We start from the raw sequence: 15151 nt of genomic DNA, 5'->3' as shown, positions 1-15151 counted from the left end.
TGTGTGAACTTGGGCTACTTACTTATTTCCAAAGTTCACATCTCCTACCTGCCTCAGAAGCTAGTGTGAACAATAAACGGGTTAACATATGCAATACGGTCAGTAAATGCTGCCTATTCTTATTATAATTGGCCATTAGTCACTATTGCTTGTTTGTTACTGTTTTCTATCCACTTGTACTGGAGCACCTTAGCTGCATCCAATTTATATCCATCCTGCCCTCTCTAGGACTTAGCTGATGATGGGTCACAGCATATGCTGACCAATTGTCCAGAGCCTTGATTCAATTCCCTTCCATTCAGCAAACACCATGGGAGCAACTCATAGCTTCACTGGTGGCCCCTTGGTACACACACAGATGTTGAACACCTGGTCCCAGACTCTGAAACCTCCAATCTAATAATACTAATAAAATAACATTTATTGAGGACTATATCTGTTCAGGTTTGATCAGGGGAGTGATCTGAAATAAGGTATTTATTATGAGGATTAGTGTTCCCACCATTTTGGGAGAGGATGAAGAAGCCTGTGGAAAACTGTGGCCTATGCATCTGCTGGTGGTTTGTGAAGTGGGAGAGAGTGAGGACAAATCAGAACCTACATCAGCTTCTCACCACCTCCAGCCTTGACTGTGTGAGTGACCTGCAGAAGAAGCTGATTACACGTCCTCCTGGCCCAGGACCCACTGAAGCTCAAGAAAATCTTGGGAGCTGAAAGAGCTCTAGGACCAGTTGCTACCCCGTGCCAGCGAGCTGAGCCAGCAGAGTGAGAAGGATGTAAGCCAGCTTCAATAGCACCTCAACAATATCAACCTGCAGAGCTCCATGGCTGCTGTCACATTTCTGCCTTCCAGATCTTGTGAGATTTCCTGTCATAGCCAACCTTAACTTGGAACTAGGTAGAGAAGGGAACTCTGAGAAGGGGAATTACCAACTAAATGAAACTAGATTCTGGGTCTCCCTTACCTTCTCACCTGGCCAACAGAAAGAAGAGAGCTTTGCCCCCTTAATAGAACTTATGTGAGTGGCCTTGTCTGCACCTGGTGTTCAATGGGGAGGGAAGCATGGGGGTGGGGAAGAGAAGTTGAGAAATTAATCCTTGCAGATGGTGGTTTGATGACTCTGGTCCCCAGCCCAGCTGAGATGGAGGTGGCTTGGGGGTTCATAATCTAGAAAATTGCCTCAATTCTCCATGCCCCCTGCATCCCCAGTCCCACAATTCCTGGTTCTCTGGGGACTTTCTGGGCACCTCTCCCCTGGATCCTCTCAGTTAAGTATGATACGGTTTCAATTAATTTTTCAGCTAAAATCAAATTCATTTTGTTTAGAGAATTAGAGGAGGGTTTCATGGCATCCCTTAAGATTCTCCCTGGAGTATCACTGGGCCGCCACCAATCCAAGGCCAGCATTGTGGAAAGGAAGTCAGAGAGGCAGTGAAAGGGAGGGTGCGGGTGGCAAGGCAGTCAGTTTTGAATTAGCCATGTTTGCTTTTATTTAGATCTCCTTGAGACCGCATTATTACCATGCCCTCCTCAGGGCAAAGAAAAAGAAAGAGGTAAAGAATATCCCTCGGGTGAGCTGGGCCAAAGGCATTAGTTTAGAGGAGGAGAAGCATCACAGTCTACCTGGCCCCTCTGATTACCAACGATTTGTGTTTCAAAACAAACTACCAGTAATTCAGAACAAATGCAGTCCCTCTTGGTGGGTCTGGGCAGGACTGGGCTCTGGAGCTGACATAGCTGCTGCCTGGTGGGGGCCTCAGTCCCGAGGAAGCCCTGCGGGGGGAGAACAGGAAAGGAAGGGAGCCCAAGGCCAGCCCAAGGCAGACTGCTGGGCTTCTCCATTGCGACCTTACCACTTGCTAGTTGTGTGACCCTGAGCAGCTTCCTAAACCTGAGTCCCTGTCTTCTCCTGTAAAAACGGCATAACAATGGTAGTGTCTGCCTCATAGGGTGGTTGCGCAGGCACATAGAAAACCCTCTGACACATTTTGCTCTTAACATTGGTGGTGTTGTTCAGTTGCTCAGTTGTGTCCAACTCTTTGTGACCCCATGGAACCCAAGGCAGGCTTCCCTGTCCTTCATCATCTCCTGGAATTTGCTCAAACTCATGTTCATTGAGTCGGTGATGCCATCCAACCATCTCATCCTCTGTCACCCCTTCTCCTCATGCCCTCAATCTTCCCAGCATCAGCATCTTTTTCAATTAGTTGGCTCTTCTCATCAGGTGGCCAAAGTATTGGAGCTTCAGCTTCAGCATCACTCCTTCCAATGACTATTCAGGGTTGATTTCCTTTAGGATTGATTGGTTTGAGCTTCTTGTTGTCCAAGGGACTCTCCAGGTCTTCTTCAGCACCACAATTCAAAACCATCAATTCTTCTGTGCTCAGCCTTCTTTATGGTTCAAATCTCACATCCGTACATGACTACTAGAAAAACCATAGCTTTGACTGTCAGCAAAGTGATGTCTCTGCTTTTAAATATGCTGTCTAAGTTTGTCATGGGCTTTCTTCCAAGGAGCAAGCAGCTTTTAATTTCATTGTTGTTGTTAATGACATTATTTTTATTGAGTGCACTTAGCACTAAGCTGTTTTGTTTAATTCACTGTACAACCCTATGAGGTTGAGGGAATTTACAGTTGAAGGAACTGAGGCTCAGAGAGACAAGTGAGTTCTCAAGGTCACTATTAGTAAATGATAGAAAAAAGATTTGATCCCAAGTCTGTTTGATTCCTCTTGCTACATCACAAAAAGTGACAGATGTCTTAAGAAAGTTCTCAGCAGAGAACTCTCTCTCTCGCTCTCCCTTTCTCTGTCTCTCTAATTCCCACCCCCTAACCATTGAGGGCACAGCAAGGAGGCAGCTGTGCAAACCAGGAAGTGAGCTCTGGCATCTTGATTTGGACTTGCAGTCTCTAGAACTATGAGAATATAAATTTCTGTTGTTTAAGCCAAGAGAGAGATCTCAATAACAATGGAGAGTTGAAGGAGAGGGCATTGCCAGCTGTGATGTGTAAGGGAGTATTCATTGAGAAGATGGCATTTTGAGCTGAGTCTTAAAAATGGCTCATATTTGCTCAACATCGCTCATTAGAGAAATGCAAATCAAACCGACAATGAGATATCACCTCACACCAGTCAGAATGGCCATCATCAAAAAGTCTGCAAACAATAAATGCTGCAGAGGGTGTCGAGAAAAGGGAATGCTCTTGCACTATTAGTGGGAATGTAAATCAATACAGCCACTATGGAAGACGGTATGGAGATTCCTTAAAAAACTAGGAATAAAACCACCATATGGTGCTTGCTTTGGCAGCACATATACTAAAATTGGAACGACACAGAGAAGATTAGCATGGCCCCTGCGCAAGGATGACATGCAAATTCGTGAAGCGTTCCATATTTTTAAGAGACACGTGCACCCCAATGTTCATCACAGCACTGTTTATAATAGCCAGGACATGGAAGCAACCTAGATGCCCATCAGCAGACGAATGGATAAGGAAGCTGTGGTACATATACACCATGGAATATTACTCAGCCATTAAAAAGAATTCATTTGAATCAGTTCTAATGAGATGGGTGAAACTGGAGCCCATTATACAGAGTGAAGTAAGCCAGAAAGATAAAGACCATTACAGTATACTAACACATATATATGGAATTTAGGAAGATGGTAACGATAACCCTATATGCAAAACAGAAAAAGAGACACAGATGTACAGAACAGACTTGTGGACTCTGTGGGAGAAGGTGAGGGTGGGATGTTTGGAGAGAACAGCATCGAAACGTGTATATTATCTAGGGTGAAACAGATCACCAGCCGAGGTTGGATGCATGAGACAAGTGCTCGGGCCTGGTGCACTGGGAAGACCCAGAGGGATAGGGTAGAGAGGGAGGTGGGAGGGGGGATCGGGATGGGGAATACATGTAAATGCATGGCTGATTCATGTCAATGTATGACAAAAACCACTACAATGTTGTAAAGTAATTAGCCTCCAACTAATAAAAATAAATGGAAAAAAATAAATAAAACAAAAAAAACAAACAACAACAACAAAAAACACCATATGACCCAGCAATTCCACTCATAGGCATATACCCTGAGGAAACCAAAATTGAAAAAGCCATATGTATCTCAATGTTCATTGCAGCACTATTTACAATAGCTAGAACATGGAAGCAATGTAGATGTCCACTGACAGATGAATGGATAAAGAAATTATGGTACATATACACAATGGAATATTACTTAGCCATAAAAAGGAATGCACTTGAGTCAGTTCTGATGAGGTGGATGAACCTAGAACCTATTATACAGAGTGAAGTGAGTCAGAAAGAGAAATATAAATATCATACTCTAACACACATATACAGAATCTAGAAAAATAGTACTGAAGAATTTACTCACAGGGCAGCAGTGAAGAAACAGACATAGAGAATAGACTTATGGACATGGGGAGAGGGGAGGAGAGAGTGAGATGTATGCAAAGAGTAACATGGAAACTTACATTACCATATGTAAAATAGATAGCCACCGAGAATTTGCTGTATGGCTCAGGAAACTCAGACAGGGGCTCTATATAATCTAGAGGGGTGGGATGGGGAGGGAGATGGGAGGGAAGTTCAAAAGGGAGGGGATATTTGTATACCTATGGCTGATTCATGTACAGGTTTGACAGAAAACCACAAAATTCTGTAAAGTAATTATCCTTCAATAAAAAACAAATAAAAAGAAAAAAAAAGGCTCATATTTAAACTCTGAGTACTAGAAGAAGGACATCACAAGGAATTTTTCCTTTTTAATAAACTGCATAAGAATCAGGACTGGACCACATGTTAAAACCAGATTGTAGAGAGCCTCAAATTCATTCATTCACTCGTTACTTGTTAAGTACAAACTATATACTGGGGCCTTTCCCAGGTACTGTGAACACAGAAGTGAATGAAAAGTGAAACTGTTAGTCACTCAGTCATGTCTGACTCTGCAACCCCATGGACTGTAGCCCTCCAGGCTTCTCTATCCATGGGGTTCTCCAGGCAAGAATACTGGAGTGGGTGGCCATTTCCCTCTCTAGGGGATGCTCCTGACCCTGGGATCGAACCCAGGTCTTCTACACTGCAGGCAGATTTTTACCATCTGAGCCCCCATGGAAGTCCCTCATCAGTGAATCAGTTCAGTTCAGTCACTCAGTTGTGTCCAGCTCCTTCAAACCCCATGGACTGCAGCATGCCAGGCTTCCCTGTCCATCACCAACTCCTGGAGCTTGCTCAAACTCATGTCCATGGAGTCAGTGATGCCATCCAACCATCTCATCCTCTGTCATCCCCTTCTCCTTCTGCCTTCAATCTTTCCCAGCATCAGAGTCTTTTCCAATGAGTCAATTCTTTGCATCAGGTGACCAAAGTATTGGAGCTTCAGCTTCAGCTTCAGCATTAGTCCTTCCAATGAATATTCAGGACTGATTTCATTTAGGATAAACTGGTTGGATCTCCTTGCAGTCCAAGGGACTCTCAAGAGTCTTCTCCAACACCACAGTTCAAAAGCATCAATTCTTAAGTTCTCAGCTTTCTTTGTAGTCCAACTTTCACATCCATACATGACTACTGGGAAAACTATAACTTTGACTAGAAGGGTATTGTTGGCAAAGTAATGCCTCTGCTTCTTACTATGCTGTCTAGGTTGGTCATAGCTTTTCTTCCAAGGAGCAAGTGTCTTTTAATTTCAAGGCTGCAGTCAACATCTGCAGTGATTTTGGAGCCCAAGAAAATAAAGTCTGCCACAGTTTCCATTGTTTCCTCATCTATTTGCCATGAAGTGATGGGACCTGATGCCATGATCTTAGTTTTCTGAATGTTGAGTTTTAAGCCAGCTTTTCCACTCTCCTCTTTCACTTTCATCAAGAGGTTCTTTAGTTCCTCTTCGATTTCTGCCATAATGGTGGTGTCGTCTGCATATCTGAGACTATTTGATATTTCTCCCTGCAAACTTGATTCCAGCTTGTACTTCATCCAGCCTGGCATGTCTCATTATGTACTCTTCATAAAAGTTAAATAAACAGGATGACCACATACAGCCTTTCCCAATTTGGAGCCAATCCATTGTTCCATGTTTGGTTCTAACTGTTGCCTCTTGACGAGCATAGAGATTTCTCAGGAGGCAGGTCAGGTGGTCTGGTATTCCCATCTCTTTAAGAATTTTCCACAGTTTGTTGTGATCCACACAGTCAAAGGGTTTGGCATAGTCAATAAAGCAGAAGTAGATGTTTTTCTTGAATTCGCTTGCTTTTTCTATGATCCAACCAATGTTGGCAATGTGATCTCTGGTTCCTCTGCCTTTTCTAAATCCAGCTTGAACATCTGGGAATTCTCGGTTTACATACTGTTGAAGACTCACTTGGAGCATTTGGAGCATTTGGAGCATTACTTTGCTAGTATATGAGATGACTGCAATTGTACAGTAGTTTGAACATTCTTTGGCATTACCTTTCTTTGGGATTCGAATGAAAACTGACCTTTTCCAGTCCCGTGGCCACCACTGAGTTTTCCAAATTTGCTGGCATATTGAGTGCAGCACTTTCACAGCATCATCTTTTAGGATTTGAAATAGCTTAGCTGGAATTCCATCACCTCCACTAGCTTTGTTCATAGTGATGCTTCCTAAGGTCCACTTGACTTCACACTCCAGGATGTCTCGCTCTAGGTGAGTGATCACACCATCATGGTTATCTGGGTCATTAAGATCTATTTTTTGTATAGTTCTGTGTATTCTTTCCACCTCTTCTTAATATCTTCTGCTTCTGTTAGGTCCCTACCATTTCTATCCTTTATTGAGCCCATCTTTGCATGAAATGCTCCCTTGGTATCTCTAATTTTCTTGAAGAGATCTCTAGTCTTTCCCATTCTGTTGTTTTCCTCTATTTCTTTGCATTGATCACTGAGGAAGGCTTTCTTATCTCTCCTGGCTATTCTTTGGAACTCTGCATTCAGATGGGTATATCTTTCCTTTTATCCTTTGCCTTTAGGTTCTCGTTTCTCAGCTATTTGTAAGGCCTCCTCAGACAACCATTGTGCCTTTTTGCATTTGTTTTTCTTGGGGATGGTCTTGATCATTACCTCCTGTTCAATGTCAAGAACATCTGTCCATAGTTCTTCAGGAGTGAAAGGAAAAGACCAAAACTCCTGCCCTTGGGGAGCGTGCATGCTGGCAGAAAGGAAGAATTCCCCCTCCCAGATGCCTGGGCACCTTCCTCAGCCTGTTGGCATTGAAGGCTTCAGCACAGCAAGGCCCCAGGGAAGACCCACACAGGGCCCAGAATGGCTGAGGGATGCAAGGAAGGAATCTGCATGAAGGTGTCCTGAGAAAACAAACCAAGTGGGGCTTTGAAGGCTCTGGAAGCTGGGCCATTTGGAGTGAAACAGTGAGCAGTAGAGAAGCATGGAACTTTCTTGAGAGAAAGAAGGACAGCATCAGTTCAATTCAGTTCAGTCGCTCAGTTGTGTCTGACTCTTTGCGACCCCATGAATCGCAGCACGCCAGGCCTCCCTGTCCATCACCAACTCCTGGAGTTTACTCAAACTCATGCCCATCGAGTTGGTGATGCCATCCAGCCATCTCACCCTCTGTCGTCCCCTTCTCCTCCTGCCCCCAATCCCTCCCAGCATCAGGGTCTTTTCCAACGAGTCAACTCCAGCATCAGAACTGTCCTTTTGGGTCACTACTCAGGGACCGCATACAGGATTGACTGTGCGTGGAAAGCATAGACATCAGGAGGCAAGGCTATCACTCTAAGACTTAGGATTCCCGGGATAACTGGCCGAGTGCCAAATTAAAATTCGGGGCTCTTGTTCAAAAACTATAAAGTATTTCAAGACAGTGAGGCCAGAGTATTAAGCCCAGTACATGACTTTTCTGAGGCCAGGACTCTGTGTGAGTGCCCAGATACGTGTCCGTGAAGCCAGCCCTGCTTTACCCAGTGCTTTATGTGGTTCTCACCACTCTGGACAGCCCTGCAGGGCCTGAGGGAGATGGAGTCCAGCCTCATCCTCTCCCCACCAGACACGTCTGATTTCCTCCATTCCTTCCAATCTGTATGGCACTGACCACCATTTGAGACCAACTTGTCTCCAGGGTAGGTGTTTCCCAGGAGTTGGCTGTCTTTGTCCTTTCTTTCTTTCTTCCTTCCCTCCTTTCCTCCATCCCTCCTTTCTCTACTCCCTCTCTGCTTCCTTCCTCCCTCCTTTCCTTTTCCTTTCTTTCTTTATCAAATATTTTTGGGGGACTATAGTAAAAAGGTGTGGACCTTGGAATGTGATAGATATTGGCTTAAACTAAGCCTCGCCTCTCACTACCTGGTCAAGTCTCTTAACCAGTTCTAAGCTTCAGTTTCCTAAGTTTTAAAATAGGCACAACACCCACCTACCTTGTAGGGCTGTCATAGTGCTCAAATGAGACAATGAGTACAAAGCACATACTCCACTTTGCATAGCTCATGCTTAATACATATTTGGTAGAAAGTTCCATGGATCAGGAAGCAGAAGTCATTTTCTGGGTTTGTCATTTTGCACCTGTGATCCCAGGCAAGTCATTTCAAGTCTGAGTTTTAATTTGCTAACATGTAAAATGGGAATAATTATGTATATTTCATAATTCTGTTGTGATTAAAAAAAAGGCAGGTGAAGTGTCTAATAGAGTGGTTGGCAATCTTTCAATCGAAGTTCTCTCTGCTTCTTAATACACATCCATTCAGCTCCTCTTTCTGCCTACAGTGTGAGCTGCAGCCATCCCACCCTGATTTTGTTGCCAGGTTACCCTCTGGGTGCCTCGGGCCCAGTCACTGTCCCAGGAACAGAGTTCCTGAACCCGAAACTCTTGGCCATTTGGCTATTTTCATCCTCATTGACAAGCCCCATATCTGCTACCCCTCCCAAGCTTTCTCTGTACTTCTGGAGCCAGATCTTCTCCTATCCCTTTTCCAGTGTCATCTCCAACTCAGCAGAGCAGCAGACAGGCCCATGGAGGTAGGAGGCACTTCCTTCTAGAGCTCAGTATTCTGACTCACCTCTACATGGGAAGGCACAGACAGCATAAACTCCAAATCCTCCCCCAACACTCTTTTCTCAACTCCTTGGGGGGGCTTTCTGGGTAAGTCATTAGTTGTCCTTCACTGATATGGCACCACTAGTGGCAGCATGCCACGTTCCAGTCCTCAGAGCTCAATGGGCCAGGAGGTGCCTGGCCACAGTCGTGCATCCCACAGGTGTGGATACCAGGCCAGAGGAGCAGGCAGGCAGAAAACAGACATTGGGAGCACAGGAGACTGAAGCTAAGGTGTCAGCTAAAATTAGGATGTTAGTTTCCACAGGAAGAATCAGATTGAGCCCAGTGCCCAGCAAGTCAGTAGAGAATTGGAAGCACAGAGGAGATCTCCAGTGTTGGGATGAAAACAATTGATTCTCTGCCCTGATTCATGGGCTCACAGTTGTGTGTTCTAAGTCCTTTGATATTTATTGAGCACCTACTAATGCCAGGTACTGTTCTAGGTGCTCGGGATATAGCAGAGGTCAGGAGACCCTGCCTTATAGTCTGGTGGTCAGATAAAGGTGAATGAATAAATATACAAATGGTGATATGGAGAAAGGAAAGGCAGATAAGAGGGGCAAGGGGTGCTCCATAGGATAGGGTAGCAGAGTCACTATTTTATATCATGTGATTAGGGAGAAGGCCTTTCCATTAAGGTGATGTTGGAGCAGAGCTTGAGAGTGTCTCCAGTAGTTGTTGTTCAGTTGCTGTCGAGTCTGACTCTCCGAGGAGCCTCTGGGACCCCATGGACTGCAGCACGCCAGGCTTTCCTGTCCATCACCATCTCCCAGAGCTTGCTCAAACTCATGTCCACTGAGTCGGTGATGTCATCCAACCATCTCGTCCTCTGTTGTCCCCTTCTCCCTCTGCCTTCAATCTTCCCCAGCATCAGGGTCTTTTCTAACGAGTCAGCTCTTCGCATCAGGTGGCCAAAGTACTGGAGCTTCAGCTTCAGCATCAGCATCCAGTAGAGGGAAGAGCAAAGCCATAGAGTTGATTGTGTGCCTCATGGGTTTGGGAAATGGATGGTAGAGTGGGATGAATAATAAGGAGAGCAGTGGGAGAGGAATCAGGGAGGTGGCCTGGGGGACAGATATTGGGCATCCTTATAAGTCATTTGGTTTTCGCTTTGAGGAGAATGGAGCCATTGGAGGGTTTTGAGCAGATGAGTGACTTATGTCTTAATGAAAACACAAGGGCACCTTTGAGGTGAACAGATACATGGAGGGCGGGAGTGAATACATAAGAGGAAGTAAGGAGCCTCTGGGGATTGTCTTGTGAGAGGTGATGGTGGCTTGGACCAAGGTGGAAGTTGTGAGGAAGTAAAAATATGATTGGATTCTGGACTTTTTAGAAGGCAGAGCCTACACGATCTCTAGCTAAGGGGTAGGGACAATCTAGGAGGGTGATCTTGCCTGTGTTAAAAGAGGGATGGAAACCCCACATGTCTAGGGAGAGATCATTTCTGTCCAGGCCTCCAACTATTCCTGCCCCAGCATACTGCTTTGTGCTCTCAGCATTATTGAGCCATCTGTGAAGCAGTGCTCTACATGGGCATAGCGTCTCAAGTCAGCATGTAAGGCACAATTGCAGATAGTCAAAATTATCCTTGAGAATCCCTACAATTGACCATAAAATTGGAACCAATCATGGACTTATGAGATGAGCCCTAACTATGAAGCTCCTAACTATGAAGCTGTTAGGAGCCATGTGGTATGAAAAAAAAGGATCATTAAATGTGTCCACTATACTCCATGTGGGGAAATGCTGATGACATGAGAGGGTGGAGGCTGGTGGGGCAGATAATGAGAGACCAGTAAGGTTATATAATAAATGGCCAAATGGTGCTACTGCAGCAAGCTAAGTTTCTGGAAGGTACAAACTCAAGTCACAGCCCCTCGGAGAACTTGAGGAGTGAGAACTAGTTCCTTGAGTACTAGATGGAGTACTCTTCCGTCTCACAAACGTAATTCAGTAATAATAGTAGCAAGAGTGGACATCCTTGTCTTGTTCCTGATCTTAGAGGAAATGTTTTCAGATTTTCACTATTGAGAATAATATCTGCTGTGGGTTTATCTTATAATGGCCTTTATTAAGTTGAGGTAGTTTCCTTCTATGCCCATATTCTGCAGAGCTTTTTTTTATCATAAATAAATGTCGAATTTTGTCAAAAGCTTTCTCTGCATCTATTGAGATGATCATATGCTTTTTTTTATACTAGAAATTCCCTTTATTTATAAACATTTTACAAGTGCTAGACAGACAATGTTAGCTGGTTTAAAATTAAAATCAAACATACACAGTCATACCAGTGGTTCTCATTTCTAATAAATCAATATATTTACCTGTGGATTTTTAAATATATGCTGATGCACTAGCTTCAGCCTAAATTCAGTCTAATTAGAATTTTTACATATAAAGTTCTTGCTAGTCTTTATATACAGCCAGGTTTGAGAAACACTGCCTTCAAATATTGCCAACCACTTAGAAAGTGTTCTATTAATATTACTTTTTAAAACTATCATCAATACCCACCATCTATATTTAAAATATTAATATTTGCTTGAGATCTCATATTTTATGGATATTTTAAATATTACTGGTAAAATTTGAATTTTCTCTATATCCCCAGGCTTCCCCTATGGGTCATATGCTTTTTATCTTTCAGTTTGTTAATATGGTATATCACATTGATTGATTTGCACATACTGAAGAATCCTTGCATCCCTGGGATAAATCCCACTTGATCATTGTGTATGATCTTTTTAATGTGTTGTTGGAATTTGTTTGCTACTATTTTGTTCAGGATTTTACATCTACATTCATCAGTGATATTGGCCTATAATTTTCTTTTTTGTGGTATACTTGTCTGGTTTTGGTATCAGGGTGATAGTGGCCTCATAGAATGAGTTTGGAACTGTTCCTCCCTCTGCAATTTTTGGGAAGAGTTTGAGAAAGATAGGTGTGAGTTCTTCTCTAAATGTTTAGTAGAATTCGCCTGTGAAGCCCTGTGAAGCCTGGGCTTTTGCTGGTTGGAAGATTTTTGATCACAGTTTCAATTTCAGTGCTTATGATTGGTCTGTTCATAGAGCCAGAGATTGGCATGACAGGGTTGACAGAGGATGCCAAAGGACCACCCCCATCTACTCTTTGAATCTCCACAAAGTGGTCATTTAGTCCTTCCTCACATACCTCCAGTGATATGTGATACTACCTCCTTCCTCCCTAGTTTTGAGCATGGACAGATCTTGAGAATATTTTCTCTTGCCTTGAGGTGAAGAGCTCTGGCTCCCTGTGGCTTTCTCCCAGAGATTCTGCTCCTGGAGGCCACACTGGCACTATTTGCCCCTTCTGGCCATGACCGCCCTTCAGAGCGTTGACAACAGAGATCCCATTCCTCTGTCTTCTCTGTTCAATGCTAGGAAGCTCCAGCTCCTTCATCAGCTCCTTATGGGACCTGGGCTTCAGCCCTTCCCCAGTCCTCCTGCACTGCATTTTGTACTCCACATTTCCTGCTCTGTCCTGCAGACTTCCTTAAAGGATCTTCCATAAGGACCCAGTCTTCCAACACTGAATCCCGAGGGGCTCCCACCCAGACGCCTTGCCAGCTCCCTGGCTTAGCAATCTGATGTTATAAGCAGGGATCAGAACCCATCTAAAACCCATCTTGCCACATGCTGCTGTCCTGGCCTTTCCAAGCAAGAGCTGCACTTGGAACCCATGAAGTGGGGGTCTGGGAGCTCCTCCCCAACATCTGATTCTCAGACTGGTCCTCCCCAAGGTCTGAGTCTGAGTCAATGGAGAATGGCTGCTTTCCTGAAGCTGTCCCTTTAGCGTCTCCCATCTCCTCAGACACATCCGTCTTCATACGTCTCATCCCCATGATCATCCCCACATGGCTCCTTTCCCTCCTCCACTGGTGAGGATGAAGCCCAAAGTCCTCAGTTCTGGGGCCCCCCTCTTCTTCCTATGAGGTTGTAACAAGCTTGATTACATCTAGACAATCTACCACTGCTGTCTCCCAGCCCACAACCCTTGGGAAAGCTCCCGTACCCTCTTGGCTTGGCTTCTGTGCTGGTTCAGGCCCTAATTTCCTGCCCTGCCAATCAAGAGGAGGTGGCACCCCCAACCTGAAGAATGTGTCTGATTTCTCCACTTCCTGCCACCCCAGGGCCATGATAGAGTCTTTTCCATCAATCAAGACCACCTCAGCACTTTTTGCTGAAACCTCCAGACAAGGCAGAAGGGTGGGGTTAGGGGCAGGAGTATAGGCGTCAGCACAGTGGGAAGACATGGGTTGGGGTTTCCTCAGGACTCTGCGGGTCCAGGGAAGGGAAAGCTAGGGATGACCTGCACAAGGCCTGAAAGAGGGACTGGCCTCCACATCCAGCCCATGGGGCCAAGGGGTTGAGGGTGAGGCCTGGTGAGCTCTTCTGGGCTCCTTGCCCTCCTGTGGAATCAGAAGCTTCCCCTACCCTGAAACTCAGGTGGTGTGTGGCAAAGAGCTGGCTGGAAGTTTCTATGTAAAGCTATGGTCATGGCTCACCAGAGTTAGGCCTGAAAATGGGTGAGCTTTGGTGTGCAGTTGAAGGAAACTGGGCTGCCCCCCTTCAGGAGGCTGTCTCTGGGCCAAAGCTAAAGGGATTGACTGCAGGAGCTGCTGAGCTTGGGGCCAAATAACCATTCTTTTATCCTTATTCAGTATATCCTTGCTGCTGCTTCATAGCAGTGTCCAACTCCTCTGAGCCCTCCCTGGAAGCCCAAGAAGACACCACAGGGCTGTTGCTTCCCTAGTCCTGGCAAGGTCCCCAGAGAGCTGCTTGGCCTTCTCCCAACACTAGCATCATCCTGAAATAAGAATAAGAATGATAGTAATAGTAAGAAGATATTCTGTCTAACGAAGAGTATCGATGAGATAGGTAGTATTATTATTAAACCCATTTTGCAATGAGCAAATTGAGGCTCAAAGCATAAAGTTACTTCCCACAGAGGTAGCAACTAGTGAAGCCAAGATTTAAACACAAATCTGTGACTCCAGAAACTGCTTCCAGTTACTGCATTCCCACTTCCTCATCCTCTTTCCTCATTCCCCTCCCCTTGCTGTCTCCTCACACCCATCCTTTTCTCTGGTTTGTGTCCTCTTCTACATCTCCCACAGCTGCCCCAGCCTTGGGCTGCAGGCGAGCCATCAGCAGCCAGCTCACCCCCTTGGCTGAAACATGGAGTTCAGCTGCTCCAGACACACATTTTTACCAGACCAGATAAGGTTTCACAGCACTCTATTTCTAAGTCTGAAGTAGGAAGGGGGGGCAACCCTAGAATTCAGTCTGCTGAAGCAAAAAAGAAGCAAGGAAGCGTGTGTGTGTGTGTGTGTGTGTGTGTGTGTGTGTGTAGAGGAGTGGGGGAAGGAGCAGGAGACCTGGTTATAGTAGAAAGCAATGGAAACTTGTTGGATCCTCTTCACTCCTAAACAGAGAAGTGGAATGTGGCAAAATTTAGGGCAGACACACTCAGCTGTCCCCACCTTTTCAAATATAGTCACCATGGCCATCACTGCTGAAAAATGCTCTAACAAAAGTCACCGAGGACCTTCTAATTACAAGTCTGCTTGACACTTTCTTTTTCTCATATTTGACTTCATAACATTTGACACAATTGGTTACCTTCTCCTTTTGGTGATACTCTTTCCTCTCGGTTTCTCTGTCTTTGTATTTTCTAAATGTCCTCTTGCCTCTCTGGTCCAACCATCCTCAGTCTCCTTGACAGATTTTCTCTTGCTCTACTCATTCCAGAAGTCTCCCCAGACCCTAACCTTAGCCCTCTCCCCTTCTCATGCTCTGTCCTTGCTTGGGGCCAGCTTACCCATTCCTGTGGTTTCACTGCCTGTCTCTTGGCTTGTATTCTCCACATCTCTATCCCTTTCAAACTTACCATCTGAGCTCCAGGATCTGCCACTGCCTGACTGCTGTCTTAAGCTGGATGGTCCACGAGCACTTCAGATTCCACATGGCCAATCCAGAACTCTTGATGAAGGTGAAAGAGGAGAGTGAAAACTCTGGCTTAAAATTCAGC

At 45.0% G+C, this 15151-nt stretch overlaps 1 non-coding gene across 1 annotated transcript; it reads left to right on the top strand.

Annotated features, from left to right (window-relative positions):
• Window positions 1-3297: 3297 nt before the first annotated feature.
• LOC122436050 lies at window positions 3298-3404 on the top strand. The gene has a single exon (XR_006267823.1). It is a non-coding gene; the product is annotated as a U6 spliceosomal RNA (small nuclear RNA).
• Window positions 3405-15151: the final 11747 nt, after the last annotated feature.

This window comes from Cervus canadensis, chromosome X (assembly GCF_019320065.1).
Source record: "Cervus canadensis isolate Bull #8, Minnesota chromosome X, ASM1932006v1, whole genome shotgun sequence".
Lineage (NCBI taxonomy): Eukaryota > Metazoa > Chordata > Mammalia > Artiodactyla > Cervidae > Cervus > Cervus canadensis.
Note: the sequence above shows the minus strand (reverse complement) of the source record. Positions and strands in the feature narration are given on the sequence as shown.